Source organism: Schistocerca gregaria, chromosome 1 (genome assembly GCF_023897955.1).
Source record: "Schistocerca gregaria isolate iqSchGreg1 chromosome 1, iqSchGreg1.2, whole genome shotgun sequence".
NCBI lineage: Eukaryota > Metazoa > Arthropoda > Insecta > Orthoptera > Acrididae > Schistocerca > Schistocerca gregaria.
The window spans coordinates 207,453,329-207,477,132 of NC_064920.1; the positions used below are offsets into that span (position 1 = coordinate 207,453,329).

At 47.0% G+C, this 23,804-nt stretch overlaps 74 non-coding genes across 74 annotated transcripts; all 74 read right to left on the bottom strand.

Annotated features, from left to right (window-relative positions):
• Positions 1-48: 48 nt before the first annotated feature.
• Trnat-ugu (transfer RNA threonine (anticodon UGU)) lies at positions 49-120 on the bottom strand. The gene has a single exon. It is a non-coding gene; the product is annotated as a tRNA-Thr (tRNA).
• Positions 121-361: 241 nt separating this feature from the next.
• On the bottom strand, positions 362-433 carry Trnat-ugu (transfer RNA threonine (anticodon UGU)). Its single transcript has one exon. It is a non-coding gene; the product is annotated as a tRNA-Thr (tRNA).
• Positions 434-674: 241 nt separating this feature from the next.
• Positions 675-746, bottom strand: Trnat-ugu (transfer RNA threonine (anticodon UGU)). Its single transcript has one exon. It is a non-coding gene; the product is annotated as a tRNA-Thr (tRNA).
• A 241-nt stretch (positions 747-987) lies between these two features.
• On the bottom strand, positions 988-1,059 carry Trnat-ugu (transfer RNA threonine (anticodon UGU)). The gene has a single exon. It is a non-coding gene; the product is annotated as a tRNA-Thr (tRNA).
• A 241-nt stretch (positions 1,060-1,300) lies between these two features.
• Positions 1,301-1,372, bottom strand: Trnat-ugu (transfer RNA threonine (anticodon UGU)). The gene has a single exon. It is a non-coding gene; the product is annotated as a tRNA-Thr (tRNA).
• A 241-nt stretch (positions 1,373-1,613) lies between these two features.
• Positions 1,614-1,685, bottom strand: Trnat-ugu (transfer RNA threonine (anticodon UGU)). The gene has a single exon. It is a non-coding gene; the product is annotated as a tRNA-Thr (tRNA).
• A 241-nt stretch (positions 1,686-1,926) lies between these two features.
• Trnat-ugu (transfer RNA threonine (anticodon UGU)) lies at positions 1,927-1,998 on the bottom strand. Its single transcript has one exon. It is a non-coding gene; the product is annotated as a tRNA-Thr (tRNA).
• Positions 1,999-2,239: 241 nt separating this feature from the next.
• Trnat-ugu (transfer RNA threonine (anticodon UGU)) lies at positions 2,240-2,311 on the bottom strand. Its single transcript has one exon. It is a non-coding gene; the product is annotated as a tRNA-Thr (tRNA).
• A 241-nt stretch (positions 2,312-2,552) lies between these two features.
• On the bottom strand, positions 2,553-2,624 carry Trnat-ugu (transfer RNA threonine (anticodon UGU)). Its single transcript has one exon. It is a non-coding gene; the product is annotated as a tRNA-Thr (tRNA).
• A 241-nt stretch (positions 2,625-2,865) lies between these two features.
• Trnat-ugu (transfer RNA threonine (anticodon UGU)) lies at positions 2,866-2,937 on the bottom strand. Its single transcript has one exon. It is a non-coding gene; the product is annotated as a tRNA-Thr (tRNA).
• Positions 2,938-3,178: 241 nt separating this feature from the next.
• Trnat-ugu (transfer RNA threonine (anticodon UGU)) lies at positions 3,179-3,250 on the bottom strand. Its single transcript has one exon. It is a non-coding gene; the product is annotated as a tRNA-Thr (tRNA).
• Positions 3,251-3,491: 241 nt separating this feature from the next.
• Trnat-ugu (transfer RNA threonine (anticodon UGU)) lies at positions 3,492-3,563 on the bottom strand. Its single transcript has one exon. It is a non-coding gene; the product is annotated as a tRNA-Thr (tRNA).
• A 241-nt stretch (positions 3,564-3,804) lies between these two features.
• On the bottom strand, positions 3,805-3,876 carry Trnat-ugu (transfer RNA threonine (anticodon UGU)). Its single transcript has one exon. It is a non-coding gene; the product is annotated as a tRNA-Thr (tRNA).
• Positions 3,877-4,117: 241 nt separating this feature from the next.
• Positions 4,118-4,189, bottom strand: Trnat-ugu (transfer RNA threonine (anticodon UGU)). Its single transcript has one exon. It is a non-coding gene; the product is annotated as a tRNA-Thr (tRNA).
• A 241-nt stretch (positions 4,190-4,430) lies between these two features.
• On the bottom strand, positions 4,431-4,502 carry Trnat-ugu (transfer RNA threonine (anticodon UGU)). Its single transcript has one exon. It is a non-coding gene; the product is annotated as a tRNA-Thr (tRNA).
• Positions 4,503-4,743: 241 nt separating this feature from the next.
• Trnat-ugu (transfer RNA threonine (anticodon UGU)) lies at positions 4,744-4,815 on the bottom strand. The gene has a single exon. It is a non-coding gene; the product is annotated as a tRNA-Thr (tRNA).
• Positions 4,816-5,056: 241 nt separating this feature from the next.
• On the bottom strand, positions 5,057-5,128 carry Trnat-ugu (transfer RNA threonine (anticodon UGU)). Its single transcript has one exon. It is a non-coding gene; the product is annotated as a tRNA-Thr (tRNA).
• A 241-nt stretch (positions 5,129-5,369) lies between these two features.
• Positions 5,370-5,440, bottom strand: Trnat-ugu (transfer RNA threonine (anticodon UGU)). Its single transcript has one exon. It is a non-coding gene; the product is annotated as a tRNA-Thr (tRNA).
• A 241-nt stretch (positions 5,441-5,681) lies between these two features.
• On the bottom strand, positions 5,682-5,753 carry Trnat-ugu (transfer RNA threonine (anticodon UGU)). Its single transcript has one exon. It is a non-coding gene; the product is annotated as a tRNA-Thr (tRNA).
• Positions 5,754-5,994: 241 nt separating this feature from the next.
• On the bottom strand, positions 5,995-6,066 carry Trnat-ugu (transfer RNA threonine (anticodon UGU)). The gene has a single exon. It is a non-coding gene; the product is annotated as a tRNA-Thr (tRNA).
• Positions 6,067-6,307: 241 nt separating this feature from the next.
• Positions 6,308-6,379, bottom strand: Trnat-ugu (transfer RNA threonine (anticodon UGU)). The gene has a single exon. It is a non-coding gene; the product is annotated as a tRNA-Thr (tRNA).
• A 241-nt stretch (positions 6,380-6,620) lies between these two features.
• On the bottom strand, positions 6,621-6,692 carry Trnat-ugu (transfer RNA threonine (anticodon UGU)). Its single transcript has one exon. It is a non-coding gene; the product is annotated as a tRNA-Thr (tRNA).
• Positions 6,693-6,933: 241 nt separating this feature from the next.
• On the bottom strand, positions 6,934-7,005 carry Trnat-ugu (transfer RNA threonine (anticodon UGU)). The gene has a single exon. It is a non-coding gene; the product is annotated as a tRNA-Thr (tRNA).
• A 241-nt stretch (positions 7,006-7,246) lies between these two features.
• Positions 7,247-7,318, bottom strand: Trnat-ugu (transfer RNA threonine (anticodon UGU)). The gene has a single exon. It is a non-coding gene; the product is annotated as a tRNA-Thr (tRNA).
• Positions 7,319-7,559: 241 nt separating this feature from the next.
• Positions 7,560-7,631, bottom strand: Trnat-ugu (transfer RNA threonine (anticodon UGU)). The gene has a single exon. It is a non-coding gene; the product is annotated as a tRNA-Thr (tRNA).
• A 241-nt stretch (positions 7,632-7,872) lies between these two features.
• Trnat-ugu (transfer RNA threonine (anticodon UGU)) lies at positions 7,873-7,944 on the bottom strand. Its single transcript has one exon. It is a non-coding gene; the product is annotated as a tRNA-Thr (tRNA).
• Positions 7,945-8,185: 241 nt separating this feature from the next.
• On the bottom strand, positions 8,186-8,255 carry Trnat-ugu (transfer RNA threonine (anticodon UGU)). The gene has a single exon. It is a non-coding gene; the product is annotated as a tRNA-Thr (tRNA).
• A 241-nt stretch (positions 8,256-8,496) lies between these two features.
• Trnat-ugu (transfer RNA threonine (anticodon UGU)) lies at positions 8,497-8,568 on the bottom strand. The gene has a single exon. It is a non-coding gene; the product is annotated as a tRNA-Thr (tRNA).
• Positions 8,569-9,122: 554 nt separating this feature from the next.
• Trnat-ugu (transfer RNA threonine (anticodon UGU)) lies at positions 9,123-9,194 on the bottom strand. Its single transcript has one exon. It is a non-coding gene; the product is annotated as a tRNA-Thr (tRNA).
• A 241-nt stretch (positions 9,195-9,435) lies between these two features.
• Trnat-ugu (transfer RNA threonine (anticodon UGU)) lies at positions 9,436-9,507 on the bottom strand. Its single transcript has one exon. It is a non-coding gene; the product is annotated as a tRNA-Thr (tRNA).
• Positions 9,508-9,748: 241 nt separating this feature from the next.
• Positions 9,749-9,819, bottom strand: Trnat-ugu (transfer RNA threonine (anticodon UGU)). Its single transcript has one exon. It is a non-coding gene; the product is annotated as a tRNA-Thr (tRNA).
• A 241-nt stretch (positions 9,820-10,060) lies between these two features.
• Positions 10,061-10,132, bottom strand: Trnat-ugu (transfer RNA threonine (anticodon UGU)). Its single transcript has one exon. It is a non-coding gene; the product is annotated as a tRNA-Thr (tRNA).
• A 241-nt stretch (positions 10,133-10,373) lies between these two features.
• Positions 10,374-10,445, bottom strand: Trnat-ugu (transfer RNA threonine (anticodon UGU)). The gene has a single exon. It is a non-coding gene; the product is annotated as a tRNA-Thr (tRNA).
• A 241-nt stretch (positions 10,446-10,686) lies between these two features.
• On the bottom strand, positions 10,687-10,757 carry Trnat-ugu (transfer RNA threonine (anticodon UGU)). The gene has a single exon. It is a non-coding gene; the product is annotated as a tRNA-Thr (tRNA).
• A 241-nt stretch (positions 10,758-10,998) lies between these two features.
• Positions 10,999-11,070, bottom strand: Trnat-ugu (transfer RNA threonine (anticodon UGU)). The gene has a single exon. It is a non-coding gene; the product is annotated as a tRNA-Thr (tRNA).
• Positions 11,071-11,311: 241 nt separating this feature from the next.
• Positions 11,312-11,383, bottom strand: Trnat-ugu (transfer RNA threonine (anticodon UGU)). Its single transcript has one exon. It is a non-coding gene; the product is annotated as a tRNA-Thr (tRNA).
• A 241-nt stretch (positions 11,384-11,624) lies between these two features.
• Positions 11,625-11,696, bottom strand: Trnat-ugu (transfer RNA threonine (anticodon UGU)). The gene has a single exon. It is a non-coding gene; the product is annotated as a tRNA-Thr (tRNA).
• A 241-nt stretch (positions 11,697-11,937) lies between these two features.
• Trnat-ugu (transfer RNA threonine (anticodon UGU)) lies at positions 11,938-12,009 on the bottom strand. Its single transcript has one exon. It is a non-coding gene; the product is annotated as a tRNA-Thr (tRNA).
• Positions 12,010-12,250: 241 nt separating this feature from the next.
• On the bottom strand, positions 12,251-12,322 carry Trnat-ugu (transfer RNA threonine (anticodon UGU)). Its single transcript has one exon. It is a non-coding gene; the product is annotated as a tRNA-Thr (tRNA).
• Positions 12,323-12,563: 241 nt separating this feature from the next.
• On the bottom strand, positions 12,564-12,635 carry Trnat-ugu (transfer RNA threonine (anticodon UGU)). The gene has a single exon. It is a non-coding gene; the product is annotated as a tRNA-Thr (tRNA).
• A 241-nt stretch (positions 12,636-12,876) lies between these two features.
• Positions 12,877-12,948, bottom strand: Trnat-ugu (transfer RNA threonine (anticodon UGU)). Its single transcript has one exon. It is a non-coding gene; the product is annotated as a tRNA-Thr (tRNA).
• A 241-nt stretch (positions 12,949-13,189) lies between these two features.
• Trnat-ugu (transfer RNA threonine (anticodon UGU)) lies at positions 13,190-13,261 on the bottom strand. Its single transcript has one exon. It is a non-coding gene; the product is annotated as a tRNA-Thr (tRNA).
• A 241-nt stretch (positions 13,262-13,502) lies between these two features.
• On the bottom strand, positions 13,503-13,572 carry Trnat-ugu (transfer RNA threonine (anticodon UGU)). Its single transcript has one exon. It is a non-coding gene; the product is annotated as a tRNA-Thr (tRNA).
• A 241-nt stretch (positions 13,573-13,813) lies between these two features.
• Positions 13,814-13,885, bottom strand: Trnat-ugu (transfer RNA threonine (anticodon UGU)). The gene has a single exon. It is a non-coding gene; the product is annotated as a tRNA-Thr (tRNA).
• Positions 13,886-14,439: 554 nt separating this feature from the next.
• On the bottom strand, positions 14,440-14,511 carry Trnat-ugu (transfer RNA threonine (anticodon UGU)). Its single transcript has one exon. It is a non-coding gene; the product is annotated as a tRNA-Thr (tRNA).
• A 241-nt stretch (positions 14,512-14,752) lies between these two features.
• On the bottom strand, positions 14,753-14,824 carry Trnat-ugu (transfer RNA threonine (anticodon UGU)). Its single transcript has one exon. It is a non-coding gene; the product is annotated as a tRNA-Thr (tRNA).
• A 241-nt stretch (positions 14,825-15,065) lies between these two features.
• On the bottom strand, positions 15,066-15,136 carry Trnat-ugu (transfer RNA threonine (anticodon UGU)). The gene has a single exon. It is a non-coding gene; the product is annotated as a tRNA-Thr (tRNA).
• A 241-nt stretch (positions 15,137-15,377) lies between these two features.
• Positions 15,378-15,449, bottom strand: Trnat-ugu (transfer RNA threonine (anticodon UGU)). The gene has a single exon. It is a non-coding gene; the product is annotated as a tRNA-Thr (tRNA).
• A 241-nt stretch (positions 15,450-15,690) lies between these two features.
• Trnat-ugu (transfer RNA threonine (anticodon UGU)) lies at positions 15,691-15,762 on the bottom strand. The gene has a single exon. It is a non-coding gene; the product is annotated as a tRNA-Thr (tRNA).
• A 241-nt stretch (positions 15,763-16,003) lies between these two features.
• Trnat-ugu (transfer RNA threonine (anticodon UGU)) lies at positions 16,004-16,075 on the bottom strand. Its single transcript has one exon. It is a non-coding gene; the product is annotated as a tRNA-Thr (tRNA).
• A 241-nt stretch (positions 16,076-16,316) lies between these two features.
• On the bottom strand, positions 16,317-16,387 carry Trnat-ugu (transfer RNA threonine (anticodon UGU)). The gene has a single exon. It is a non-coding gene; the product is annotated as a tRNA-Thr (tRNA).
• A 241-nt stretch (positions 16,388-16,628) lies between these two features.
• Trnat-ugu (transfer RNA threonine (anticodon UGU)) lies at positions 16,629-16,700 on the bottom strand. The gene has a single exon. It is a non-coding gene; the product is annotated as a tRNA-Thr (tRNA).
• A 241-nt stretch (positions 16,701-16,941) lies between these two features.
• Positions 16,942-17,013, bottom strand: Trnat-ugu (transfer RNA threonine (anticodon UGU)). The gene has a single exon. It is a non-coding gene; the product is annotated as a tRNA-Thr (tRNA).
• Positions 17,014-17,254: 241 nt separating this feature from the next.
• On the bottom strand, positions 17,255-17,326 carry Trnat-ugu (transfer RNA threonine (anticodon UGU)). Its single transcript has one exon. It is a non-coding gene; the product is annotated as a tRNA-Thr (tRNA).
• Positions 17,327-17,564: 238 nt separating this feature from the next.
• On the bottom strand, positions 17,565-17,638 carry Trnat-ugu (transfer RNA threonine (anticodon UGU)). Its single transcript has one exon. It is a non-coding gene; the product is annotated as a tRNA-Thr (tRNA).
• A 241-nt stretch (positions 17,639-17,879) lies between these two features.
• On the bottom strand, positions 17,880-17,951 carry Trnat-ugu (transfer RNA threonine (anticodon UGU)). Its single transcript has one exon. It is a non-coding gene; the product is annotated as a tRNA-Thr (tRNA).
• Positions 17,952-18,189: 238 nt separating this feature from the next.
• Trnat-ugu (transfer RNA threonine (anticodon UGU)) lies at positions 18,190-18,264 on the bottom strand. The gene has a single exon. It is a non-coding gene; the product is annotated as a tRNA-Thr (tRNA).
• Positions 18,265-18,505: 241 nt separating this feature from the next.
• Positions 18,506-18,577, bottom strand: Trnat-ugu (transfer RNA threonine (anticodon UGU)). Its single transcript has one exon. It is a non-coding gene; the product is annotated as a tRNA-Thr (tRNA).
• Positions 18,578-18,818: 241 nt separating this feature from the next.
• Trnat-ugu (transfer RNA threonine (anticodon UGU)) lies at positions 18,819-18,890 on the bottom strand. Its single transcript has one exon. It is a non-coding gene; the product is annotated as a tRNA-Thr (tRNA).
• Positions 18,891-19,131: 241 nt separating this feature from the next.
• On the bottom strand, positions 19,132-19,203 carry Trnat-ugu (transfer RNA threonine (anticodon UGU)). The gene has a single exon. It is a non-coding gene; the product is annotated as a tRNA-Thr (tRNA).
• Positions 19,204-19,444: 241 nt separating this feature from the next.
• On the bottom strand, positions 19,445-19,516 carry Trnat-ugu (transfer RNA threonine (anticodon UGU)). Its single transcript has one exon. It is a non-coding gene; the product is annotated as a tRNA-Thr (tRNA).
• Positions 19,517-19,754: 238 nt separating this feature from the next.
• Positions 19,755-19,829, bottom strand: Trnat-ugu (transfer RNA threonine (anticodon UGU)). Its single transcript has one exon. It is a non-coding gene; the product is annotated as a tRNA-Thr (tRNA).
• Positions 19,830-20,070: 241 nt separating this feature from the next.
• Positions 20,071-20,142, bottom strand: Trnat-ugu (transfer RNA threonine (anticodon UGU)). The gene has a single exon. It is a non-coding gene; the product is annotated as a tRNA-Thr (tRNA).
• A 241-nt stretch (positions 20,143-20,383) lies between these two features.
• Positions 20,384-20,455, bottom strand: Trnat-ugu (transfer RNA threonine (anticodon UGU)). The gene has a single exon. It is a non-coding gene; the product is annotated as a tRNA-Thr (tRNA).
• A 241-nt stretch (positions 20,456-20,696) lies between these two features.
• Trnat-ugu (transfer RNA threonine (anticodon UGU)) lies at positions 20,697-20,768 on the bottom strand. Its single transcript has one exon. It is a non-coding gene; the product is annotated as a tRNA-Thr (tRNA).
• Positions 20,769-21,009: 241 nt separating this feature from the next.
• Trnat-ugu (transfer RNA threonine (anticodon UGU)) lies at positions 21,010-21,081 on the bottom strand. The gene has a single exon. It is a non-coding gene; the product is annotated as a tRNA-Thr (tRNA).
• A 241-nt stretch (positions 21,082-21,322) lies between these two features.
• Trnat-ugu (transfer RNA threonine (anticodon UGU)) lies at positions 21,323-21,394 on the bottom strand. Its single transcript has one exon. It is a non-coding gene; the product is annotated as a tRNA-Thr (tRNA).
• Positions 21,395-21,635: 241 nt separating this feature from the next.
• Positions 21,636-21,707, bottom strand: Trnat-ugu (transfer RNA threonine (anticodon UGU)). Its single transcript has one exon. It is a non-coding gene; the product is annotated as a tRNA-Thr (tRNA).
• Positions 21,708-21,948: 241 nt separating this feature from the next.
• Trnat-ugu (transfer RNA threonine (anticodon UGU)) lies at positions 21,949-22,020 on the bottom strand. Its single transcript has one exon. It is a non-coding gene; the product is annotated as a tRNA-Thr (tRNA).
• A 241-nt stretch (positions 22,021-22,261) lies between these two features.
• On the bottom strand, positions 22,262-22,333 carry Trnat-ugu (transfer RNA threonine (anticodon UGU)). Its single transcript has one exon. It is a non-coding gene; the product is annotated as a tRNA-Thr (tRNA).
• Positions 22,334-22,574: 241 nt separating this feature from the next.
• On the bottom strand, positions 22,575-22,646 carry Trnat-ugu (transfer RNA threonine (anticodon UGU)). The gene has a single exon. It is a non-coding gene; the product is annotated as a tRNA-Thr (tRNA).
• Positions 22,647-22,887: 241 nt separating this feature from the next.
• Positions 22,888-22,959, bottom strand: Trnat-ugu (transfer RNA threonine (anticodon UGU)). The gene has a single exon. It is a non-coding gene; the product is annotated as a tRNA-Thr (tRNA).
• Positions 22,960-23,200: 241 nt separating this feature from the next.
• Positions 23,201-23,272, bottom strand: Trnat-ugu (transfer RNA threonine (anticodon UGU)). The gene has a single exon. It is a non-coding gene; the product is annotated as a tRNA-Thr (tRNA).
• Positions 23,273-23,513: 241 nt separating this feature from the next.
• Trnat-ugu (transfer RNA threonine (anticodon UGU)) lies at positions 23,514-23,585 on the bottom strand. The gene has a single exon. It is a non-coding gene; the product is annotated as a tRNA-Thr (tRNA).
• Positions 23,586-23,804: the final 219 nt, after the last annotated feature.

The following is a 23,804-nucleotide window of genomic DNA, read 5'->3' on the forward strand; positions in this document are numbered from 1 at the left end:
TTGAAATTTTCGGTTCAAAGGATTATATTGGCCCATTTAAAATTGTGCTGCCCCCTGTGAGAATCGAACTCACGACCCCTGGTTTACAAGACCAGTGCTCTGCCCCTGAGTTAAGGAGGCTGTTGCAGCACACACTTCTTTGCCACAGTGTTCAAGAGAAATACAATTCAGAGCTTATAAAATGCGTACAAAGAGTTACTCTGGCACAACAATTCGCTACCACTGAGGTCCACAGCGAAGACTGACTGGGTGCTGCCGTCTTTCGTCTATCGTCATCTGTGATCTTGGCTCAGGCCCAAAAAGACACGCTATTTTGAAATTTTCGGTTCAAAGGATTATATTGGCCCATTTAAAATTGTGCTGCCCCCTGTGAGAATCGAAATCACGACCCCTGGTTTACAAGACCAGTGCTCTGCTCCTGAGCTAAGGAGGCTGTTGCAGCACACGCTTCTTTGCCACAGTGTTCAAGAGAAATACAATTCAGAGCTTATAAAATGCGTACAAAGAGTTACTCTGGCACAACAATTCGCTACCACTGAGGTCCACAGCGAAGACTGACTGGGTGCTGCCGTCTTTCGTCTATCGTCATCTGTGATCTTGGCTCAGGCCCGAAAAGACACGCTATTTTGAAATTTTCGGTTCAAAGGATTATATTGGCCCATTTAAAATTGTGCTGCCCCCTGTGAGAATCGAACTCACGACCCCTGACTTACAAGACCAGTGCTCTGCCCCTGAGCTAAGGAGGCTGTTGCAGCACACGCTTCTTTGCCACAGTGTTCAAGAGAAATACAATTCAGATCTTATAAAATGCGTACAAAGAGTTACTCTGGCACAACAATTCGCTACCACTGAGGTCCACAGCGAAGACTGACTGGGTGCTGCCGTCTTTCGTCTATCGTCATCTGTGATCTTGGCTCAGGCCCGAAAAGACACGCTATTTTGAAATTTTCGGTTCAAAGGATTATATTCTCCCATTTAAAATTGTGCTGCCCCCTGTGAGAATCGAACTCACGAACCCTGGTTTACAAGACCAGTGCTCTGCCCTTGAGCTAAGGAGGCTGTTGCAGCACACCCTTCTTTGCCACAGTGTTCAAGAGAAATACAATTCAGAGCTTATAAAATGCGTACAAAGAGTTACTCTGGCACAACAATTCGCTACCACTGAGGTCCACAGCGAAGACTGACTGGGTGCTGCCGTCTTTCGTCTATCATCATCTGTGATCTTGGCTCAGGCCCGAAAAGACACGCTATTTTGAAATTTTCGGTTCAAAGGATTATATTGGCCCATTTAAAATTGTGCTGCCCTCTGTGAGAATCGAACTCACGACCCCTGGTTTACAAGACCAGTGCTCTGCCCCTGAGCTAAGGAGGCTGTTGCAGCACACGCTTCTTTGCCACAGTGTTCAAGAGAAATACAATTCAGAGCTTATAAAATGCGTACAAAGAGTTACTCTGGCACAACAATTCGCTACCACTGAGGTCCACAGCGAAGACTGACTGGGTGCTGCCGTCTTTCGTCTATCGTCATCTGTGATCTTGGCTCAGGCCCGAAAAGACACGCTATTTTGAAATTTTCGGTTCAAAGGATTATATTGGCCCATTTAAAATTGTGCTGCCCCCTGTGAGAATCGAACTCACGACCCCTGGTTTACAAGACCAGTGCTCTGCCCCTGAGCTAAGGAGGCTGTTGCAGCACACGCTTCTTTGCCACAGTGTTCAAGAGAAATACAATTCAGAGCTTATAAAATGCGTACAAAGAGTTACTCTGGCACAACAATTCGCTACCACTGAGGTCCACAGCGAAGACTGACTGGGTGCTGCCGTCTTTCGTCTATCGTCATCTGTGATCTTGGCTCAGGCCCGAAAAGACACGCTATTTTGAAATTTTCGGTTCAAAGGATTATATTGGCCCATTTAAAATTGTGCTGCCCTCTGTGAGAATCGAACTCACGACCCCTGGTTTACAAGACCAGTGCTCTGCCCCTGAGCTAAGGTGGCTGTTGCAGCACATGCTTCTTTGCCACAGTGTTCAAGAGAAATACAATTCAGAGCTTATAAAATGCGTACAAAGAGTTACTCTGGCACAACAATTCGCTACCACTGAGGTCCACAGCGAAGACTGACTGGGTGCTGCCGTCTTTCGTCTATCGTCATCTGTGATCTTGGCTCAGGCCCGAAAAGACACGCTATTTTGAAATTTTCGGTTCAAAGGATTATATTGGCCCATTTAAAATTGTGCTGCCCCCTGTGAGAATCGAACTCACGACCCCTGGTTTACAAGACCAGTGCTCTGCCCCTGAGCTAAGGAGGCTGTTGCAGCACACGCTTCTTTGCCACAGTGTTCAAGAGAAATACAATTCAGAGCTTATAAAATGCGTACAAAGAGTTACTCTGGCACAACAATTCGCTACCACTGAGGTCCACAGCGAAGACTGACTGGGTGCTGCCGTCTTTCGTCTATCGTCATCTGTGATCTTGGCTCAGGCCCGAAAAGACACGCTATTTTGAAATTTTCGGTTCAAAGGATTATATTGGCCCATTTAAAATTGTGCTGCTCCCTGTGAGAATCGAACTCACGACCCCTGGTTTACAAGACCAGTGCTCTGCCCCTGAGCTAAGGAGGCTGTTGCAGCACACGCTTCTTTGCCACAGTGTTCAAGAGAAATACAATTCAGAGCTTATAAAATGCGTACAAAGAGTTACTCTGGCACAACAATTCGCTACCACTGAGGTCCACAGCGAAGACTGACTGGGTGCTGCCGTCTTTCGTCTATCGTCATCTGTGATCTTGGCTCAGGCCCGAAAAGACACGCTATTTTGAAATTTTCGGTTCAAAGGATTATATTGGCCCATTTAAAATTGTGCTGCCCCCTGTGAGAATCGAACTCACGATCCCTGGTTTACAAGACCAGTGCTCTGCCCCTGAGCTAAGGAGGCTGTTGCAGCAAACGCTTCTTTGCCACAGTGTTCAAGAGAAATACAATTCAGAGCTTATAAAATGCGTACAAAGAGTTACTCTGGCACAACAATTCGCTACCACTGAGGTCCACAGCGAAGACTGACTGGGTGCTGCCGTCTTTCGTCTATCGTCATCTGTGATCTTGGCTCAGGCCCGAAAAGACACGCTATTTTGAAAGTTTCGGTTCAAAGGATTATATTGGCCCATTTAAAATTGTGCTGCCGCCTGTGAGAATCGAACTCACGACCCCTGGTTTACAAGACCAGTGCTCTGCCCCTGAGCTAAGGAGGCTTTTCCAGCACACGCTTCTTTGCCACAGTGTTCAAGAGAAATACAATTCAGAGCTTATAAAATGCGTACAAAGAGTTACTCTGGCACAACAATTCGCTACCACTGAGGTCCACAGCGAAGACTGACTGGGTGCTGCCGTCTTTCGTCTATCGTCATCTGTGATCTTGGCTCAGGCCCGAAAAGACACGCTATTTTGAAATTTTCGGTTCAAAGGATTATATTGGCCCATTTAAAATTGTGCTGCCCCCTGTGAGAATCGAACTCACGACCCCTGGTTTACAAGACCAGTGCTCTGCCCCTGAGCTAAGGAGGCTGTTGCAGCACACGCTTCTTTGCCACAGTGTTCAAGAGAAATACAATTCAGAGCTTATAAAATGCGTACAAAGAGTTACTCTGGCACAACAATTCGCTACCACTGAGGTCCACAGCGAAGACTGACTGGGTGCTGCCGTCTTTCGTCTATCGTCATCTGTGATCTTGGCTCAGGCCCGAAAAGACACGCTATTTTGAAATTTTCGGTTCAAAGGATTATATTGGCCCATTTAAAATTGTGCTGCCCCCTGTGAGAATCGAACTCACGACCCCTGGCTTACAAGACCAGTGCTCTGCCCCTGAGCTACAGAGGCTGTTGCAGCACACGCTTCTTTGCCACAGTGTTCAAGAGAAATACAATTCAGAGCTTATAAAATGCGTACAAAGAGTTACTCTGGCACAACAATTCGCTACCACTGAGGTCCACAGCGAAGACTGACTGGGAGCTGCCGTCTTTCGTCTATCGTCATCTGTGATCTTGGCTCAGGCCCGAAAAGACACGCTATTTTGAAATTTTCGGTTCAAAGGATTATATTGGCCCATTTAAAATTGTGCTGCCCCCTGTGAGAATCAAACTCACGACCCCTGGTTTACAAGACCAGTGCTCTGCCCCTGAGCTAAGGAGGCTGTTGCAGCACACGCCTCTTTGCCACAGTGATCAAGAGAAATACAATTCAGAGCTAATAAAATGCGTTCAAAGAGTTACTCTGGCACAACAATTCGCTACCACTGAGGTCCACAGCGAAGACTGACTGGGTGCTGCCGTCTTTCGTCTATCGTCATCTGTGATCTTGGCTCAGGCCCGAAAAGACACGCTATTTTGAAATTTTCGGTTCAAAGGATTATATTGGCCCATTTAAAATTGTGCTGCCCTCTGTGAGAATCGAACTCACGACCCCTGGTTTACAAGACCAGTGCTCTGCCCCTGAGCTAAGGAGGCTGTTGCAGCACACGCTTCTTTGCCACAGTGTTCAAGAGAAATACAATTCAGAGCTAATAAAATGCGTACAAAGAGTTACTCTGGCACAACAATTCGCTACCACTGAGGTCCACAGCGAAGACTGACTGGGTGCTGCCGTCTTTCGTCTATCGTCATCTGTGATCTTGGCTCAGGCCCGAAAAGACACGCTATTTTGAAATTTTCGGTTCAAAGGATTATATTGGCCCATTTAAAATTGTGCTGCTCCCTGTGAGAATCGAACTCACGACTCCTGGTTTACAAGACCAGTGCTCTGCTCCTGAGCTAAGGAGGCTGTTGCAGCACACGCTTCTTTGCCACAGTGTTCAAGAGAAATACAATTCAGAGCTTATAAAATGCGTACAAAGAGTTACTCTGGCACAACAATTCGCTACCGCTGAGGTCCACAGCGAAGACTGACTGGGTGCTGCCGTCTTTCGTTTATCGTCATCTGTGATCTTCGCTCAGGCCCGAAAAGACACGCTATTTTCAAATTTTCGGTTCAAAGGATTATATTGGCCCATTTAAAATTGTGCTGCCCCCTGTGAGAATCAAACTCACGACCCCTGGTTTACAAGACCAGTGCTCTGCCCCTGAGCTAAGGAGGCTGTTGCAGCACACGCTTCTTTGCCACAGTGTTCAAGAGAAATACAATTCAGAGCTTATAAAATGCGTACAAAGAGTTACTCTGGCACAACAATTCGCTACCACTGAGGTCCACAGCGAAGACTGACTGGGTGCTGCCGTCTTTCGTCTATCGTCATCTGTGATCTTGGCTCAGGCCCGAAAAGACACGCTATTTTGAAATTTTCGGTTCAAAGGATTATATTGGCCCATTTAAAATTGTGCTGCCCCCTGTGAGAATCGAACTCACGACCCCTGGTTTACAAGACCAGTGCTCAGACCTGAGCTAAGGAGGCTGTTGCAGCACACGCTTCTTTGCCACAGTGTTCAAGAGAAATACAATTCAGAGCTTATAAAATGCGTACAAAGAGTTACTCTGGCACAACAATTCGCTACCACTGAGGTCCACAGCGAAGACTGACTGGGTGCTGCCGTCTTTCGTCTATCGTCATCTGTGATCTTGGCTCAGGCCCGAAAAGACACGCTATTTTGAAATTTTCGGTTCAAAGGATTATATTGGCCCATTTAAAATTGTGCTGCCCCCTGTGAGAATCGAACTCACAACCCCTGGTTTACAAGACCAGTGCTCTGCCCCTGAGCTAAGGAGGCTGTTGCAGCACACGCTTCTTTGCCACAGTGTTCAAGAGAAATACAATTCAGAGCTTATAAAATGCGTAGAAAGAGTTACTCTGGCACAACAATTCGCTACCACTGAGGTCCACAGCGAAGACTGACTGGGTGCTGCCGTCTTTCGTCTATCGTCATCTGTGATCTTGGCTCAGGCCCGAAAAGACACGCTATTTTGAAATTTTCGGTTCAAAGGATTATATTGGCCCATTTAAAATTGTGCTGCCCCCTGTGAGAATCAAACTCACGACCCCTGGTTTACAAGACCAGTGCTCTGCCCCTGAGCTAAGGAGGCTGTTGCAGCACACGCTTCTTTTCCACAGTGATCAAGAGAAATACAATTCAGAGCTAATAAAATGCGTACAAAGAGTTACTCTGGCACAACAATTCGCTACCACTGAGGTCCACAGCGAAGACTGACTGGGTGCTGCCGTCTTTCGTCTATCGTCATCTGTGATCTTGGCTCAGGCCCGAAAAGACACGCTATTTTGAAATTTTCGGTTCAAAGGATTATATTGGCCCATTTAAAATTGTGCTGCCCCCTGAGAGAATCGAACTCACGACCCCTGGTTTACAAGACCAGTGCTCTGCCCCTGAGCTAAGGAGGCTGTTGCAGCACACGCTTCTTTGCCACAGTGTTCAAGAGAAATACAATTCAGAGCTAATAAAATGCGTACAAAGAGTTACTCTGGCACAACAATTCGCTACCACTGAGGTCCACAGCGAAGACTGACTGGGTGCTGCCGTCTTTCGTCTATCGTCATCTGTGATCTTGGCTCAGGCCCGAAAAGACACGCTATTTTGCAATTTTCGGTTCAAAGGATTATATTGGCCCATTTAAAATTGTGCTGCCCCCTGTGAGAATCGAACTCACGACCCCTGGTTTACAAGACCAGTGCTCTGCCCCTGAGCTAAGGAGGCTGTTGCAGCACACGCTTCTTTGCCACAGTGTTCAAGAGAAATACAATTCAGAGCTAATAAAATGCGTACAAAGAGTTACTCTGGCACAACAATTCGCTACCACTGAGGTCCACAGCGAAGACTGACTGGGTGCTGCCGTCTTTCGTCTATCGTCATCTGTGATCTTGGCTCAGGCCCGAAAAGACACGCTATTTTGAAATTTTCGGTTCAAAGGATTATATTGGCCCATTTAAAATTGTGCTGCCCCCTGTGAGAATCGAACTCACGACCCCTGGTTTACAAGACCAGTGCTCTGCCCCTGAGCTAAGGAGGCTGTTGCAGCACACGCTTCTTTGCCACAGTGTTCAAGAGAAATACAATTCAGAGCTTATAAAATGCGTACAAAGAGTTACTCTGGCACAACAATTCGCTACCACTGAGGTCCACAGCGAAGACTGACTGGGTGCTGCCGTCTTTCGTCTATCGTCATCTGTGATCTTGGCTCAGGCCCGAAAAGACACGCTATTTTGAAATTTTCGGTTCAAAGGATTATATTGGCCCATTTAAAATTGTGCTGCCCCCTGTGAGAATCGAACGCACGACCCCTGGTTTACAAGACCAGTGCTCTGCCCCTGAGCTAAGGAGGCTGTTGCAGCACACGCTTCTTTGCCACAGTGTTCAAGAGGAATACAATTCAGAGCTTATAAAATGCGTACAAAGATTTACTCTGGCACAACAATTCGCTACCACTGAGGTCCACAGCGAAGACTGACTGGGTGCTGCCGTCTTTCGTCTATCGTCATCTGTGATCTTGGCTCAGGCCCGAAAAGACACGCTATTTTGAAATTTTCGGTTCAAAGGATTATATTGGCCCATTTAAAATTGTGCTGCCCCCTGTGAGAATCGAACTCACGACCCCTGGTTTACAAGACCAGTGCTCTGCCCCTGAGCTAAGGAGGCTGTTGCAGCACACGCTTCTTTGCCACAGTGTTCAAGAGAAATACAATTCAGAGCTAATAAAATGCGTACAAAGAGTGACTCTGTCACAACAATTCGCTACCACTGAGGTCCACAGCGAAGACTGACTGGGTGCTGCCGTCTTTCGTCTATCGTCATCTGTGATCTTGGCTCAGGCCCGAAAAGACACGCTATTTTAAAATTTTCGGTTCAAAGGATTATATTGGCCCATTTAAAATTGTGCTGCCCCCTGTGAGAATCGAACTCACGACCCCTGATTTACAAGACCAGTGCTCTGCCCCTGAGCTAAGGAGGCTATTGCAGCACACACTTCTTTGCCACAGTGTTCAAGAGAAATACAATTCAGAGCTAATAAAATGCGTACAAAGAGTTACTCTGGCACAACAATTCGCTACCACTGAGGTCCACAGCGAAGACTGACTGGGTGCTGCCGTCTTTCGTCTATCGTCATCTGTGATCTTGGCTCAGGCCCGAAAAGACACGCTATTTTGAAATTTTCGGTTCAAAGGATTATATTGGCCCATTTAAAATTGTGCTGCCCCCTGTGAGAATCGAACTCACGACCCTGGTTTACAAGACCAGTGCTCAGACCTGAGCTAAGGAGGCTGTTGCAGCACACGCTTCTTTGCCACAGTGTTCAAGAGAAATACAATTCAGAGCTTATAAAATGCGTACAAAGAGTGACTCTGGCACAACAATTCGCTACCACTGAGGTCCACAGCGAAGACTGACTGGATGCTGCCGTCTTTCGTCTATCGTCATCTGTGATCTTGGCTCAGGCCCGAAAAGACACGCTATTTTGAAATTTTCGGTTCAAAGGATTATATTGGCCCATTTAAAATTGTGCTGCCCCCTGTGAGAATCGAACTCACGACCCCTGGTTTACACGACCAGTGCTCTGCCCCTGAGCTAAGGAGGCTGTTGCAGCACACGCTTCTTTGCCACAGTGTTCAAGAGAAATACAATTCAGAGCTAATAAAATGCGTACAAAGAGTTACTCTGGCACAACAATTCGCTACCACTGAGGTCCACAGCGAAGACTGACTGGGTGCTGCCGTCTTTCGTCTATCGTCATCTGTGATCTTGGCTCAGGCCCGAAAAGACACGCTATTTTGAAATTTTCGGTTCAAAGGATTATATTGGCCCATTTAAAATTGTGCTGACCCCTGTGAGAATCGAACTCACGAACCCTGGTTTACATGACCAGTGCTTTGCCCCTGAGCTATGGAGGCTGTTGTAGCACACGCTTCTTTGCCACAGTGTTCAAGAGAAATACAATTCAGAGCTTATAAAATGCGTACAAAGAGTTACTCTGGCACAACAATTCGCTACCACTGAGGTCCACAGCGAAGACTGACTGGGTGCTGCCGTCTTTCGTCTATCGTCATCTGTGATCTTGGCTCAGGCCCGAAAAGACACGCTATTTTGAAATTTTCGGTTCAAAGGATTATATTGGCCCATTTAAAATTGTGCTGCCCCCTGTGAGAATCGAACTCACGACCCCTGGTTTACAAGACCAGTGCTCTGCCCCTGAGCTAAGGAGGCTGTTGCAGCACACGCTTCTTTGCCACAGTGTTCAAGAGAAATACAATTCAGAGCTAATAAAATGCGTACAAAGAGTTACTCTGGCACAACAATTCGCTACCACTGAGGTCCACAGCGAAGACTGACTGGGTGCTGCCGTCTTTCGTCTATCGTCATCTGTGATCTTGGCTTAGGCCCGAAAAGACACGCTATTTTGAAATTTTCGGTTCAAAGGATTATATTGGCCCATTTACAATTGTGCTGCCCCCTGTGAGAATCGAACTCACGACCCCTGGTTTACAAGACCAGTGCTCTGCCCCTGAGCTAAGGAGGCTGTTGCAGCACACGCTTCTTTGCCACAGTGTTCAAGAGAAATACAATTCAGAGCTAATAAAATGCGTACAAAGAGTTACTCTGGCACAACAATTCGCTACCACTGAGGTCCACAGCGAAGACTGACTGGGTGCTGCCGTCTTTCGTCTATCGTCATCTGTGATCTTGGCTCAGGCCCGAAAAGACACGCTATTTTGAAATTTTCGGTTCAAAGGATTATATTGGCCCATTTAAAATTGTGCTGCCCCCTGTGAGAATCGAACTCACGACCCCTGGTTTACAAGACCAGTGCTCAGACCTGAGCTAAGGAGGCTGTTGCAGCACACGCTTCTTTGTCACAGTGTTCAAGAGAAATACAATTCAGAGCTTATAAAATGCGTACAAAGAGTGACTCTGTCACAACAATTCGCTACCACTGAGGTCCACAGCGAAGACTGACTGGGTGCTGCCGTCTTTCGTCTATCGTCATCTGTGATCTTGGCTCAGGCCCGAAAAGACACGCTATTTTGAAATTTTCGGTTCAAAGGATTATATTGGCCCATTTAAAATTGTGCTGCCCCCTGTGAGAATCGAACTCACGACCCCTGGTTTACAACACCAGTGCTCTGCCCCTGAGCTAAGGAGGCTGTTGCAGCACACACTTCTTTGCCACAGTGTTCAAGAGAAATACAATTCAGAGCTAATAAAATGCGTACAAAGAGTTACTCTGGCACAACAATTCGCGACCACTGAGGTCCACAGCGAAGACTGACTGGGTGCTGCCGTCTTTCGTCTATCGTCATCTGTGATCTTGGCTCAGGCCCGAAAAGACACGCTATTTTGAAATTTTCGGTTCAAAGGATTATATTGGCCCATTTAAAATTGTGCTGCCCCCTGTGAGAATCGAACTCACGACCCCTGGTTTACAAGACCAGTGCTCTGCCCCTGAGCTAAGGAGGCTGTTGCAGCACACGCTTCTTTGCCACAGTGTTCAAGAGAAATACAATTCAGAGCTTATAAAATGCATACAAAGAGTTACTCTGGCACAACAATTCGCTACCACTGAGGTCCACAGTGAAGACTGACTGGGTGCTGCCGTCTTTCGTCTATCGTCATCTGTGATCTTGGCTCAGGCCCGAAAAGACACGCTATTTTGAAATTTTCGGTTCAAAGGATTATATTGGCCCATTTAAAATTGTGCTGCCCCCTGTGAGAATCGAACTCACGACCCTGGTTTACAAGACCAGTGCTCTGCCCCTGAGCTAAGGAGGCTGTTGCAGCACACGCTTCTTTGCCACAGTGTTCAAGAGAAATACAATTCAGAGCTTATAAAATGCGTAGAAAGAGTTACTCTGGCACAACAATTCGCTACCACTGAGGTCCACAGCGAAGACTGACTGGGTGCTGCCGTCTTTCGTCTATCGTCATCTGTGATCTTGGCTCAGGCCCGAAAAGACACGCTATTTTGAAATTTTCGGTTCAAAGGATTATATTGGCCCATTTAAAATTGTGCTGCCCCCTGTGAGAATCGAACTCACAACCCCTGGTTTACAAGACCAGTGCTCTGCCCCTGAGCTAAGGAGGCTGTTGCAGCACACGCTTCTTTGCCACAGTGTTCAAGAGAAATACAATTCAGAGCTTATAAAATGCGTAGAAAGAGTTACTCTGGCACAACAATTCGCTACCACTGAGGTCCACAGCGAAGACTGACTGGGTGCTGCCGTCTTTCGTCTATCGTCATCTGTGATCTTGGCTCAGGCCCGAAAAGACACGCTATTTTGAAATTTTCGGTTCAAAGGATTATATTGGCCCATTTAAAATTGTGCTGCCCCCTGTGAGAATCAAACTCACGACCCCTGGTTTACAAGACCAGTGCTCTGCCCCTGAGCTAAGGAGGCTGTTGCAGCACACGCTTCTTTGCCACAGTGATCAAGAGAAATACAATTCAGAGCTAATAAAATGCGTACAAAGAGTTACTCTGGCACAACAATTCGCTACCACTGAGGTCCACAGCGAAGACTGACTGGGTGCTGCCGTCTTTCGTCTATCGTCATCTGTGATCTTGGCTCAGGCCCGAAAAGACACGCTATTTTGAAATTTTCGGTTCAAAGGATTATATTGGCCCATTTAAAATTGTGCTGCCCCCTGAGAGAATCGAACTCACGACCCCTGGTTTACAAGACCAGTGCTCTGCCCCTGAGCTAAGGAGGCTGTTGCAGCACACGCTTCTTTGCCACAGTGTTCAAGAGAAATACAATTCAGAGCTAATAAAATGCGTACAAAGAGTTACTCTGGCACAACAATTCGCTACCACTGAGGTCCACAGCGAAGACTGACTGGGTGCTGCCGTCTTTCGTCTATCGTCATCTGTGATCTTGGCTCAGGCCCGAAAAGACACGCTATTTTGCAATTTTCGGTTCAAAGGATTATATTGGCCCATTTAAAATTGTGCTGCCCCCTGTGAGAATCGAACTCACGACCCCTGGTTTACAAGACCAGTGCTCTGCCCCTGAGCTAAGGAGGCTGTTGCAGCACACGCTTCTTTGCCACAGTGTTCAAGAGAAATACAATTCAGAGCTAATAAAATGCGTACAAAGAGTTACTCTGGCACAACAATTCGCTACCACTGAGGTCCACAGCGAAGACTGACTGGGTGCTGCCGTCTTTCGTCTATCGTCATCTGTGATCTTGGCTCAGGCCCGAAAAGACACGCTATTTTGAAATTTTCGGTTCAAAGGATTATATTGGCCCATTTAAAATTGTGCTGCCCCCTGTGAGAATCGAACTCACGACCCCTGGTTTACAAGACCAGTGCTCTGCCCCTGAGCTAAGGAGGCTGTTGCAGCACACGCTTCTTTGCCACAGTGTTCAAGAGAAATACAATTCAGAGCTTATAAAATGCGTACAAAGAGTTACTCTGGCACAACAATTCGCTACCACTGAGGTCCACAGCGAAGACTGACTGGGTGCTGCCGTCTTTCGTCTATCGTCATCTGTGATCTTGGCTCAGGCCCGAAAAGACACGCTATTTTGAAATTTTCGGTTCAAAGGATTATATTGGCCCATTTAAAATTGTGCTGCCCCCTGTGAGAATCGAACGCACGACCCCTGGTTTACAAGACCAGTGCTCTGCCCCTGAGCTAAGGAGGCTGTTGCAGCACACGCTTCTTTGCCACAGTGTTCAAGAGGAATACAATTCAGAGCTTATAAAATGCGTACAAAGATTTACTCTGGCACAACAATTCGCTACCACTGAGGTCCACAGCGAAGACTGACTGGGTGCTGCCGTCTTTCGTCTATCGTCATCTGTGATCTTGGCTCAGGCCCGAAAAGACACGCTATTTTGAAATTTTCGGTTCAAAGGATTATATTGGCCCATTTAAAATTGTGCTGCCCCCTGTGAGAATCGAACTCACGACCCCTGGTTTACAAGACCAGTGCTCTGCCCCTGAGCTAAGGAGGCTGTTGCAGCACACGCTTCTTTGCCACAGTGTTCAAGAGAAATACAATTCAGAGCTAATAAAATGCGTACAAAGAGTGACTCTGTCACAACAATTCGCTACCACTGAGGTCCACAGCGAAGACTGACTGGGTGCTGCCGTCTTTCGTCTATCGTCATCTGTGATCTTGGCTCAGGCCCGAAAAGACACGCTATTTTAAAATTTTCGGTTCAAAGGATTATATTGGCCCATTTAAAATTGTGCTGCCCCCTGTGAGAATCGAACTCACGACCCCTGATTTACAAGACCAGTGCTCTGCCCCTGAGCTAAGGAGGCTATTGCAGCACACACTTCTTTGCCACAGTGTTCAAGAGAAATACAATTCAGAGCTAATAAAATGCGTACAAAGAGTTACTCTGGCACAACAATTCGCTACCACTGAGGTCCACAGCGAAGACTGACTGGGTGCTGCCGTCTTTCGTCTATCGTCATCTGTGATCTTGGCTCAGGCCCGAAAAGACACGCTATTTTGAAATTTTCGGTTCAAAGGATTATATTGGCCCATTTAAAATTGTGCTGCCCCCTGTGAGAATCGAACTCACGACCCTGGTTTACAAGACCAGTGCTCAGACCTGAGCTAAGGAGGCTGTTGCAGCACACGCTTCTTTGCCACAGTGTTCAAGAGAAATACAATTCAGAGCTTATAAAATGCGTACAAAGAGTGACTCTGGCACAACAATTCGCTACCACTGAGGTCCACAGCGAAGACTGACTGGATGCTGCCGTCTTTCGTCTATCGTCATCTGTGATCTTGGCTCAGGCCCGAAAAGACACGCTATTTTGAAATTTTCGGTTCAAAGGATTATATTGGCCCATTTAAAATTGTGCTGCCCCCTGTGAGAATCGAACTCACGACCCCTGGTTTACACGACCAGTGCTCTGCCCCTGAGCTAAGGAGGCTGTTGCAGCACACGCTTCTTTGCCACAGTGTTCAAGAGAAATACAATTCAGAGCTAATAAAATGCGTACAAAGAGTTACTCTGGCACAACAATTCGCTACCACTGAGGTCCACAGCGAAGACTGACTGGGTGCTGCCGTCTTTCGTCTATCGTCATCTGTGATCTTGGCTCAGGCCCGAAAAGACACGCTATTTTGAAATTTTCGGTTCAAAGGATTATATTGGCCCATTTAAAATTGTGCTGACCCCTGTGAGAATCGAACTCACGAACCCTGGTTTACATGACCAGTGCTTTGCCCCTGAGCTATGGAGGCTGTTGTAGCACACGCTTCTTTGCCACAGTGTTCAAGAGAAATACAATTCAGAGCTTATAAAATGCGTACAAAGAGTTACTCTGGCACAACAATTCGCTACCACTGAGGTCCACAGCAAAGACTGACTGGGTGCTGCCGTCTTTCGTCTATCGTCATCTGTGATCTTGGCTCAGGCCCGAAAAGACACGCTATTTTGAAATTTTCGGTTCAAAGGATTATATTGGCCCATTTAAAATTGTGCTGCCCCCTGTGAGAATCGAACTCACGACCCCTGGTTTACAAGACCAGTGCTCTGCCCCTGAGCTAAGGAGGCTGTTGCAGCACACGCTTCTTTGCCACAGTGTTCAAGAGAAATACAATTCAGAGCTAATAAAATGCGTACAAAGAGTTACTCTGGCACAACAATTCGCTACCACTGAGGTCCACAGCGAAGACTGACTGGGTGCTGCCGTCTTTCGTCTATCGTCATCTGTGATCTTGGCTTAGGCCCGAAAAGACACGCTATTTTGAAATTTTCGGTTCAAAGGATTATATTGGCCCATTTACAATTGTGCTGCCCCCTGTGAGAATCGAACTCACGACCCCTGGTTTACAAGACCAGTGCTCTGCCCCTGAGCTAAGGAGGCTGTTGCAGCACACGCTTCTTTGCCACAGTGTTCAAGAGAAATACAATTCAGAGCTAATAAAATGCGTACAAAGAGTTACTCTGGCACAACAATTCGCTACCACTGAGGTCCACAGCGAAGACTGACTGGGTGCTGCCGTCTTTCGTCTATCGTCATCTGTGATCTTGGCTCAGGCCCGAAAAGACACGCTATTTTGAAATTTTCGGTTCAAAGGATTATATTGGCCCATTTAAAATTGTGCTGCCCCCTGTGAGAATCGAACTCACGACCCCTGGTTTACAAGACCAGTGCTCAGACCTGAGCTAAGGAGGCTGTTGCAGCACACGCTTCTTTGTCACAGTGTTCAAGAGAAATACAATTCAGAGCTTATAAAATGCGTACAAAGAGTGACTCTGTCACAACAATTCGCTACCACTGAGGTCCACAGCGAAGACTGACTGGGTGCTGCCGTCTTTCGTCTATCGTCATCTGTGATCTTGGCTCAGGCCCGAAAAGACACGCTATTTTGAAATTTTCGGTTCAAAGGATTATATTGGCCCATTTAAAATTGTGCTGCCCCCTGTGAGAATCGAACTCACGACCCCTGGTTTACAACACCAGTGCTCTGCCCCTGAGCTAAGGAGGCTGTTGCAGCACACACTTCTTTGCCACAGTGTTCAAGAGAAATACAATTCAGAGCTAATAAAATGCGTACAAAGAGTTACTCTGGCACAACAATTCGCGACCACTGAGGTCCACAGCGAAGACTGACTGGGTGCTGCCGTCTTTCGTCTATCGTCATCTGTGATCTTGGCTCAGGCCCGAAAAGACACGCTATTTTGAAATTTTCGGTTCAAAGGATTATATTGGCCCATTTAAAATTGTGCTGCCCCCTGTGAGAATCGAACTCACGACCCCTGGTTTACAAGACCAGTGCTCTGCCCCTGAGCTAAGGAGGCTGTTGCAGCACACGCTTCTTTGCCACAGTGTTCAAGAGAAATACAATTCAGAGCTTATAAAATGCGTACAAAGAGTTACTCTGGCACAACAATTCGCTACCACTGAGGTCCACAGCGAAGACTGACTGGGTGCTGCCGTCTTTCGTCTATCGTCATCTGTGATCTTGGCTCAGGCCCGAAAAGACACGCTATTTTGAAATTTTCGGTTCAAAGGATTATATTGGCCCATTTAAAATTGTGCTGCTCCCTGTGAGAATCGAACTCACGACCCCTGGTTTACAAGACCAGTGCTCTGCCCCTGAGCTAAGGAGGCTGTTGCAGCACACACTTCTTTGCCACAGTGTTCAAGAGAAATACAATTCAGAGCTAATAAAATGCGTACAAAAAGTTACTCTGGCACAACAATTCGCTACCACTGAGGTCCACAGCGAAGACTGACTGGGTGCTGCCGTCTTTCGTCTATCGTCATCTGTGATCTTGGCTCAGGCCCGAAAAGACACGCTATTTTGAAATTTTCGGTTCAAAGGATTATATTGGCCCATTTAAAATTGTGCTGCCCCCTGTGAGAATCGAACTCACGACCCTGGTTTACAAGACCAGTGCTCTGCCCCTGAGCTAAGGAGGCTGTTGCAGCACACGCTTCTTTGCCACAGTGTTCAAGAGAAATACAATTCAGAGCTAATAAAATGCGTACAAAGAGTTACTCTGGCACAACAATTCGCTACCACTGAGGTCCACAGCGAAGACTGACTGGATGCTGCCGTCTTTCGTCTATCGTCATCTGTGATCTTGGCTCAGGCCCGAAAAGACGCGCTATTTTGAAATTTTCGGTTCAAAGGATTATATTGGCCCATTTAAAATTGTGCTGCCCCCTGTGAGAATCGAACTCACGACCCCTGGTTTACAAGACCAGTGCTCTGCCCCTGAGCTAAGGAGGCTGTTGCAGCACACGCTTCTTTGCCACAGTGTTCAAGAGAAATACAATTCAGAGCTAATAAAATGCGTACAAAGAGTTACTCTGGCACAACAATTCGCTACCACTGAGGTCCACAGCGAAGACTGACTGGGTGCTGCCGTCTTTCGTCTATCGTCATCTGTGATCTTGGCTCAGGCCCGAAAAGACACGCTATTTTGAAATTTTCGGTTCAAAGGATTATATTGGCCCATTTAAAATTGTGCTGCCCCCTGTGAGAATCGAAATCACGACTCCTGGTTTACAAGACCAGTGCTCTGCCCCTGAGCTAAGGAGGCTGTTGCAGCACACGCTTCTTTGCCACAGTGTTCAAGAGAAATACAATTCAGAGCTTATAAAATGCGTACAAAGAGTTACTCTGGCACAACAATTCGCTACCACTGAGGTCCACAGCGAAGACTGACTGGGTGCTGCCGTCTTTCGTCTATCGTCATCTGTGATCTTGGCTCAGGCCCGAAAAGACACGCTATTTTGAAATTTTCGGTTCAAAGGATTATATTGGCCCATTTAAAATTGTGCTGCCCCCTGTGAGAATCGAACTCACGACCCCTGGTTTACAAGACCAGTGCTCTGCCCCTGAGCTAAGGAGGCTGTTGCAGCACACCCTTCTTTGCCACAGTGTTCAAGAGAAATACAATTCAGAGCTAATAAAATGCGTACAAAGAGTTACTCTGGCACAACAATTCGCTACCACTGAGGTCCACAGCGAAGACTGACTGGGTGCTGCCGTCTTTCGTCTATCGTCATCTGTGATCTTGGCTCAGGCCCGAAAAGACGCGCTATTTTGAAATTTTCGAATCAAAGGATTATATTGGCCCATTTAAAATTGTGCTGCCCCTGTGAGAATCGAACTCACGACCCCTGGTTTACAAGACCAGTGCTCTGCCCCTGAGCTAAGGAGGCTGTTGCAGCACACGCTTCTTTGCCACAGTGTTCAAGAGAAATACAATTCAGAGCTTATAAAATGCGTACAAAGAGTTACTCTGGCACAACAATTCGCTACCACTGAGGTCCACAGCGAAGACTGACTGGGTGCTGCCGTCTTTCGTCTATCGTCATCTGTGATCTTGGCTCAGGCCCGAAAAGACACGCTATTTTGAAATTTTCGGTTCAAAGGATTATATTGGCCCATTTAAAATTGTGCTGCCCCCTGTGAGAATCGAACTCACGACCCCTGGTTTACAAGACCAGTGCTCTGCCCCTGAGCTAAGGAGGCTGTTGCAGCACACGCTTCTTTGCCACAATGTTCAAGAGAAATACAATTCAGAGCTAATAAAATGCGTACAAAGAGTTACTCTGGCACAACAATTCGCTACCACTGAGGTCCACAGCGAAGACTGACTGGGTGCTGCCGTCTTTCGTCTATCGTCATCTGTGATCTTGGCTCAGGCCCGAAAAGACACGCTATTTTGAAATTTTCGGTTCAAAGGATTATATTGGCCCATTTAAAATTGTGCTGACCCCTGTGAGAATCGAACTCACGACCCCTGGTTTACAAGACCAGTGCTCTGCCCCTGAGCTAAGGAGGCTGTTGCAGCACACGCTTCTTTGCCACAGTGTTCAAGAGAAATACAATTCAGGGCTAATAAAATGCGTACAAAGAGTTACTCTGGCACAACAATTCGCTACCACTGAGGTCCACAGCGAAGACTGACTGGGTGCTGACGTCTTTCGTCTATCGTCATCTGTGATCTTGGCTCAGGCCCGAAAAGACACGCTATTTTGAAATTTTCGGTTCAAAGGATTATATTGGCCCATTTAAAATTGTGCTGCCCCCTGTGAGAATCGAACTCACGACCCCTGGTTTACAAGACCAGTGCTCTGCCCCTGAGCTAAGGAGGCTGTTGCAGCACACGTTTCTTTGCCACAGTGTTCAAGAGAAATACAATTCAGAGCTAATAAAATGCGTACAAAGAGTTACTCTGGCACAACAATTCGCTACCACTGAGGTCCACAGCGAAGACTGACTGGGTGCTGCCGTCTTTCGTCTATCGTCATCTGCGATCTTGGCTCAGGCCGGAAAAGACACGCTATTTTGAAATTTTCGGTTCAAAGGATTATATTGGCCCATTTAAAATTGTGCTGCCCCCTGTGAGAATCGAACTCACGACCCCTGGTTTACAAGACCAGTACTCTGCCCCTGAGCTAAGGAGGCTATTGCAGCACACACTTCTTTGCCACAGTGTTCAAGAGAAATACAATTCAGAGCCTATAAAATGCGTACAAAGAGTTACTCTGGCACAACAATTCGCTACCACTGAGGTCCACAGCGAAGACTGACTGGGTGCTGCCGTCTTTCGTCTATCGTCATCTGTGATCTTGGCTCAGGCCCGAAAAGACACGCTATTTTGAAATTTTCGGTTCAAAGGATTATATTGGCCCATTTAAAATTGAGCTGCCCTCTGTGAGAATCGAACTCACGACCCCTGGTTTACAAGACCAGTGCTCTGCCCCTGAGCTAAGGAGGCTGTTGCAGCACACGCTTCTTTGCCACAGTGTTCAAGAGAAATACAATTCAGAGCTAATAAAATGCGTACAAAGAGTTACTCTGGCACAACAATTCGCTACCACTGAGGTCCACAGCGAAGACTGACTGGGTGCTGCCGTCTTTCGTCTATCGTCATCTGTGATCTTGGCTCAGGCCCGAAAAGACACGCTATTTTGAAATTTTCGGTTCAAAGGATTATATTGGCCCATTTAAAATTGTGCTGCCCCCTGTAAGAATCGAACTCACGACCCCTGGTTTACAAGACCAGTGCTCTGCCCCTGAGCTAAGGAGGCTGTTGCAGCACACGCTTCTTTGCCACAGTGTTCAAGAGAAATACAATTCAGGGCTAATAAAATGCGTACAAAGAGTTACTCTGGCACAACAATTCGCTACCACTGAGGTCCACAGCGAAGACTGACTGGGTGCTGCCGTCTTTCGTCTATCGTCATCTGTGATCTTGGCTCAGGCCCGAAAAGACACGCTATTTTGAAATTTTCGGTTCAAAGGATTATATTGGCCCATTTAAAATTGTGCTGACCCCTGTGAGAATCGAACTCACGACCCCTGGTTTACAAGAACAGTGCTCTGCCCCTGAGCTAAGGAGGCTGTTGCAGCACACGCTTCTTTGCCACAGTGTTCAAGAGAAATACAATTCAGGGCTAATAAAATGCGTACAAAGAGTTACTCTGGCACAACAATTCGCTACCACTGAGGTCCACAGCGAAGACTGACTGGGTGCTGACGTCTTTCGTCTATCGTCATCTGTGATCTTGGCTCAGGCCCGAAAAGACACGCTATTTTGAAATTTTCGGTTCAAAGGATTATATTGGCCCATTTAAAATTGTGCTGCCCCCTGTGAGAATCGAACTCACGACCCCTGGTTTACAAGACCAGTGCTCTGCCCCTGAGCTAAGGAGGCTGTTGCAGCACACGTTTCTTTGCCACAGTGTTCAAGAGAAATACAATTCAGAGCTAATAAAATGCGTACAAAGAGTTACTCTGGCACAACAATTCGCTACCACTGAGGTCCACAGCGAAGACTGACTGGGTGCTGCCGTCTTTCGTCTATCGTCATCTGCGATCTTGGCTCAGGCCGGAAAAGACACGCTATTTTGAAATTTTCGGTTCAAAGGATTATATTGGCCCATTTAAAATTGTGCTGTCCCCTGTGAGAATCGAACTCACGACCCCTGGTTTACAAGACCAGTACTCTGCCCCTGAGCTAAGGAGGCTATTGCAGCACACACTTCTTTGCCACAGTGTTCAAGAGAAATACAATTCAGAGCCTATAAAATGCGTACAAAGAGTTACTCTGGCACAACAATTCGCTACCACTGAGGTCCACAGCGAAGACTGACTGGGTGCTGCCGTCTTTCGTCTATCGTCATCTGTGATCTTGGCTCAGGCCCGAAAAGACACGCTATTTTGAAATTTTCGGTTCAAAGGATTATATTGGCCCATTTAAAATTGAGCTGCCCTCTGTGAGAATCGAACTCACGACCCCTGGTTTACAAGACCAGTGCTCTGCCCCTGAGCTAAGGAGGCTGTTGCAGCACACGCTTCTTTGCCACAGTGTTCAAGAGAAATACAATTCAGAGCTAATAAAATGCGTACAAAGAGTTACTCTGGCACAACAATTCGCTACCACTGAGGTCCACAGCGAAGACTGACTGGGTGCTGCCGTCTTTCGTCTATCGTCATCTGTGATCTTGGCTCAGGCCCGAAAAGACACGCTATTTTGAAATTTTCGGTTCAAAGGATTATATTGGCCCATTTAAAATTGTGCTGCCCCCTGTGAGAATCGAACTCACAACCCCTGGTTTACAAGACCAGTGCTCTGCCCCTGAGCTAAGGAGGCTGTTGCAGCACACGCTTCTTTGCCACAGTGTTCAAGAGAAATACAATTCAGAGCTAATAAAATGCGTCCAAAGAGTTACTCTGGCACAACAATTCGCTACCACTGAGGTCCACAGCGAAGACTGACTGGGTGCTGCCGTCTTTCGTCTATCGTCATCTGTGATCTTGGCTCAGGCCCGAAAAGACACGCTATTTTGAAATTTTCGGTTCAAAGGATTATATTGGCCCATTTAAAATTGTGCTGCCCCCTGTGAGAATCGAACTCACGACCCCTGGTTTACAAGACCAGTGCTCTGCCCCTGAGCTAAGGAGGCTGTTGCAGCACACGCTTCTTTGCCACAGTGTTCAAGAGAAATACAATTCAGAGCTAATAAAATGCGTACAAAGAGTTACTCTGGCACAACAATTCGCTACCACTGAGGTCCACAGCGAAGACTGACTGGGTGCTGCCGTCTTTCGTCTATCGTCATCTGTGATCTTGGCTCAGGCCCGAAAAGACACGCTATTTTGAAATTTTCGGTTCAAAGGATTATATTGGCCCATTTAAAATTGTGCTGCCCCCTGTGAGAATCGAACTCACGACCCCTGGTTTACAAGACCAGTGCTCTGCCCCTGAGCTAAGGAGGCTGTTGCAGCACACGCTTCTTTGCCACAGTGTTCAAGAGAAATACAATTCAGAGCTAATAAAATGCGTACAAAGAGTTACTCTGGCACAACAATTCGCTACCACTGAGGTCCACAGCGAAGACTGACTGGGTGCTGCCGTCTTTCGTCTATCGTCATCTGTGATCTTGGCTCAGGCCCGAAAAGACACGCTATTTTAAAATTTTCGGTTCAAAGGATTATATTGGCCCATTTAAAATTGTGCTGCACCCTGTGAGAATCGAACTCACGACCCCTGGTTTACAAGACCAGTGCTCTGCCCCTGAGCTAAGGAGGCTGTTGCAGCACACGCTTCTTTGCCACAGTGTTCAAGAGAAATACAATTCAGAGCTAATAAAATGCGTACAAAGAGTTACTCTGGCACAACAATTCGCTACCACTGAGGTCCACAGCGAAGACTGACTGGGTGCTGCCGTCTTTCGTCTATCGTCATCTGTGATCTTGGCTCAGGCCAGAAAAGACACGCTATTTTGAAATTTTCGGTTCAAAGGATTATATTGGCCCATTTAAAATTGTGCTGCCCCCTGTGAGAATCGAACTCACGACCCCTGGTTTACAAGACCAGTGCTCTGCCCCTGAGCTAAGGAGGCTGTTGCAGCACACGCTTCTTTGCCACAGTGTTCAAGAGAAATACAATTCAGAGCTAATAAAATGCGTACAAAGAGTTACTCTGGCACAACAATTCGCTACCACTGAGGTCCACAGCGAAGACTGACTGGGTGCTGCCGTCTTTCGTCTATCGTCATCTGTGATCTTGGCTCAGGCCCGAAAAGACACGCTATTTTGAAATTTTCGGTTCAAAGGATTATATTGGCCCATTTAAAATTTTGCTGCCCCCTGTGAGAATCGAACTCACGACCCCTGGTTTACAAGACCAGTGCTCTGCCCCTGAGCTAAGGAGGCTGTTGCAGCACACGCTTCTTCGCCACAGTGTTCAAGAGAAATACAATTCAGAGCTAATAAAATGCGTACAAAGAGTTACTCTGGCACAACAATTCGCTACCACTGAGGTCCACAGCGAAGACTGACTGGGTGCTGCCGTCGTTCGTCTATCGTCATCTGTGATCTTGGCTCAGGCCCGAAAAGACACGCTATTTTGAAATTTTCGGTTCAAAGGATTATATTGGCCCATTTAAAATTGTGCTGCCCCCTGTGAGAATCGAACTCACGACCCCTGGTTTACAAGACCAGTGCTCTGCCCCTGAGCTAAGGAGGCTATTGCAGCACATACTTCTTTGCCACAGTGTTCAAGAGAAATACAATTCAGAGCTTATAAAATGCGTACAAAGAGTTACTCTGGCACAACAATTCGCTACCACTGAGGTCCACAGCGAAGACTGACTGGGTGCTGCCGTCTTTCGTCTATCGTCATCTGTGATCTTGGCTCAGGCCCGAAAAGACACGCTATTTTGAAATTTTCGGTTCAAAGGATTATATTGGCCCATTTAAAATTGTGCTGCCCTCTGTGAGAATCGAACTCACGACCCCTGGTTTACAAGACCAGTGCTCTGCCCCTGAGCTAAGGAGGCTGTTGCAGCACACGCTTCTTTGCCACAGTGTTCAAGAGAAATACAATTCAGAGCTAATAAAATGCGTACAAAGAGTTACTCTGGCACAACAATTCGCTACCACTGAGGTCCACAGCGAAGACTGACTGGGTGCTGCCGTCTTTCGTCTATCGTCATCTGTGATCTTGGCTCAGGCCCGAAAAGACACGCTATTTTGAAATTTTCGGTTCAAAGGATTATATTGGCCCATTTAAAATTGAGCTGCCCCCTGTGAGAATCGAACTCACGACCCCTGGTTTACAAGACCAGTGCTCTGCCCCTGAGCTAAGGAGGCTGTTGCAGCACACGCTTCTTTGCCACAGTGTTCAAGAGAAATACAATTCAGAGCTTATAAAATGCGTACAAAGAGTTACTCTGGCACAACAATTCGCTACCACTGAGGTCCACAGCGAAGACTGACTGGGTGCTGCCGTCTTTCGTCTATCGTCATCTGTGATCTTGGCTCAGGCCCGAAAAGACACGCTATTTTGAAATTTTCGGTTCAAAGGATTAT